We start from the raw sequence: 4071 nt of genomic DNA, 5'->3' as shown, positions 1-4071 counted from the left end.
GCCTTTTTGTAATTCTATTTGAGCAAGTTGGAAGTTTAATTAGCTTTCCAACCAACCAAATTTCTGCATTCGAGTCTTAACCATATTTAAGTGTTACTGTGGCTTCAAAGAAGCTATTGATTCTGAAGTAGTGGGTTTTGATTGAGTTGACTGTTTTTAAAAAACTGTTTGGATTTTAATTGTGATGCAGAAGTTATAGCAACAAACATTTGGTTTTGTACAAACATTATTTCCACTCCAGTGGATAAGCTCAATAAAGGTCATATCCCCCAAAAAATAATAATAAATAAAAATAAATAAATAAAAATTAAAAAAAGAAAAGAAATCCATTACATATTAACTTTAACCATATACTTCTATGGAGTTAAAAAAACTATATTTTCCAAAACAAAAAAAAATTAGCCAGAAGATTGGCATTATTTTACATTTTTGCAAATCTCTCATGTATGGCTTAATAGAAGACAGCTAGATTCTCCAAGTGCTTCACCCTTCAGTCTTTTGTGTTAGCAAACACATATAAACCTTGGAAAACTCCACTGTACACTTGGGAGAGAATGACAGAGGAAAAACGCAAGCAACGTCTTAGTATTTTATGAAAGTAGTTTTCGTCTGGTGGGAACCCTGAACTGCACTCTGCGGGAATAGATTAAACAATGAGATTGTTTTTCATTCGTTGTTCAATAAAATTGCTTAAATTAGATCATCTTTTATATTAAAAACAAAATCTCCTGCAGGAAGCTAATTAAGCATCTCTGCCAAGAGGCCAGCAACTCCTGCTTGAGTCTGTGTTTCTGCATCTGGTTGCCAAGGATGCCCTGTCCCCACTGGAAGGCCCTGGTCACCAACTAGGCTCCAGCAGATATGTCCTTGCAGGGTTTTTTAATGCAATGCGAATACGCAGCTGGTGCTGAGGTCATGCGCAGGAGGGGAGGCTGGCCTGCTCGGAGTTTATTTGGGGGCTCACACTAGGACACTGGGCCCCTGGGGCCTCAGTACATCAACATGCCCAGGCCTGCGTTCGAGGATTTGCTGCCAACAGGGCACTGTGGGCCAGCACAGCCTACACTAGCTTTGCCAAGCATTGCTTTCTTGCTATTTATTCTTTTTTTTTTTTAAGTAGTTTCTATATCCAACATGGGGCTTGAATACAAAACCCCGAGATCAAGAGTCACATGCTATACCAATTGAGCCAGTCAGGTGCCCATTTGTTTATTCTTTATATCAACTAGACTTTGTTTTGAATTTTGTTTTAGTTTATTTTGAGAGAGAACATGAGCACAAGCAGGGGAGGGGAAGAGAGGGAAGGAGAGAAAATCTAAAGCAGGCTCTGCACTGTCAGCATGGAGCCTGATGCAGGAGTCAAACTCATGAAACGTCAGATCATGACCCGAGCTGAAGTCAAAAGCTTAACCAACTGAGCCACCTGGGTGCCCCTCCTTTTGAATTTTTTTTATGTTTATTTTTGAGAGAGAGAGAGAGCGAGCGAGCAAGCACGAGAAGGGGAGGGGCGGTGGGGGGGGGAACAGAGGATCCTAAGCAGGGTCCATGCTGACAGCAGAGAGCCTGATGCCAGGCTGGAACTCATAAACCTTGAGATCATGACCTGAGCCAAAGTCAGATGCTTAACCAACTGAGTCAGCCAGGTGCCTCTTGTTTTGGAATTTTTAACTGAAATATAGCCTATAGATGGGAAAGTGTACAAATAATAAGATACAGCTCCATGAATCCCCACAAACTGAGCACATCCTTGTAGCCCTTACCCCAGAAGCTCTCCCATTCCAAGTCAAAACCCACTCACCCCCTCAGATGACCACTACCCTGACTACTAACATCATAAATTAGCTTTGCCAGTTTCTATACTTTACATTCATAGAATAAACTACACATTCTTTTGTGTGTGGCTTCTTTTATTCAATATCATATTTGTATAAGCTTCCATGTGGTTACATTTAGTGTGGCTCATTCAACTCTCATTGCTAGATAGTAAGTATTCCATTGTATGAGTATATCACAATCTGTTTATCCATCCTCCTATAGATGGACATCTGGGCTATTACCAGTTTGGGGCTACCATGAATAAAGCTGCCATGAATATTCTTGCAGAAATCTTTTTGTGGAAACATTGGCCAGTTTTAAATTTAAACGTAACCATGGTCATGGTGGCTGCTTTTTTTTTTTAACTCCAACTATAATGTGAAATATTATAATGTGAAAAGCAGAAATTGCCTTCCCAATCTCTGCCTCCTTTCAACACCTTCATTGTAAACCCTGTTAAGTTACTCAGGAATCCTTCCAGAAATTTCTTAAGCAGATAAACACACACGCATACAAATGAGATCACTCTTTTTGCACTTAGGATTTTGTCATGTAATAATTATCTTGGAGATCATATTAGTCAGGATAGGCTAGAATATGCTGAGGTAATGAAAAGCATTCAGTCTCAGTGGTTTAGATGTTTATTTCCCACTCCTACTAACCCAGATAAGTAAGAGGGCCATCCCCGTCATAATCACTCAAGATCCATCTCAACATTTGCGTCCATCATAGACCCAGGACCCATCTCAACATCTGTGTCCACAATCATTGGGGCAGGGAGAAGGGGATGTCACACACCAGCATTTAAGGTGTTTACCCAGAAGGGACATATGTCACTTCTGCTCAGATATCATTGGCCACAAGCCATGTATGGAGAGGCAGAAAAGAGGCAGACCGTTTGGGAATATCTTTACTGACTACCACAGAGATTTTCACACATCAGCACCCATAGACCTACGTCATTCTACCACAGTAAAGATGTATTGCAAATTACTTAACCAATTTCTACCACTGGACAGTCCAAGCAGTGAGATGATGAACATTCTTTCAGATTTATCTGTACCTACTTGTTTCAGTATATCTGTAGGCTAAATTGTTTGAAGTAGAACTGCTGAGTCAGAGAGTTTTGTGTATTTTTAAACTGTGCTAACTGTTGCCAAATTGCTAGGTACTGCTAAATTGTCTCCTTGAAGGAGTTGCCAAGTTGCACGTATACCAAGAAAGAATGAGAACTTCTATTTCTACCATGTCCTGGTTCTACTGAACTTTTAAATCTTTGACCATTAGACCAGCAAATATGGTTGTTTTAATTTGAATTTATTTAATTAGAAATTATATTGAGCATCTTAGCACATGCTTATTAACCACTTATAGTTCCTTTTCTGTAAACTACCTGTTCCTAACGTTTGCCCATTTCCCATTGGATTACTGGTCTTTTTCCTCATTGGTTAGTACAAGCTCTTTGTACATTCAGGAAATTACCATATAGTCCATCATGTGTATTACAAAGATTTTGGGGGGTCTGTATTTAGCTTTTGTCTTTATTTATGGCATTTTGATTTACATAGACATTTTTTATATTATATTATCAAAACTACCAGTTTTTTGCTTTGTGGCTTCCTGGTTAGGGACCTGTTTTAAAAGGCTTTTTCCAACGAAAATATTTTTTTTAATCACTGATGTTTCTTCCTAAAACTTTTATATTCCTTTACTCCTGCAGAGTTCCCTCTCTTCAAAAGCCAGGGCTGGTATTACTAAAAATATGTTTCTTACAGAAAGGGAGTGGATAAATAATTGAACCAAACTCTTACATTATCTTGCATTTCAATGCCCCCCCTAACACACATGCATGCTGTACTTTGAAACTCCTAAGTTTACTTAATATCATTACTGGGCTAATTACAGATATTTCACTTGGAAAAAATTGTTCTACGTCAGCAGGACCTGTTTCTGCCTACTTTCCAAATCTTGTTTCCTGCACACAGACACCGTAATTATAGGTAGACTGAGTTGAGCTGATGTAACAACCCAATGGATGCCACAAAACTGGCAAGATAAAAAAAAAAGATCAAGAAAATTGAGGATCTCTACTTTGTATTCCCCTTTTCCTAGGACTGGGAGCATCAGAAAACAACAAACTAAAAACCTATGATATCTAAATTTAAGTAAAAGAAGCAAGAAGAGGTGGAAATGTATATTCTCGCATATAAAAAATTACACAGTTTTGGGGACACCTGTCTGGCCCACTCAGTAGCA

Source organism: Suricata suricatta, chromosome X, assembly GCF_006229205.1.
Source record: "Suricata suricatta isolate VVHF042 chromosome X, meerkat_22Aug2017_6uvM2_HiC, whole genome shotgun sequence".
Lineage (NCBI taxonomy): Eukaryota > Metazoa > Chordata > Mammalia > Carnivora > Herpestidae > Suricata > Suricata suricatta.
This window is presented reverse-complemented; position numbering follows the sequence as displayed.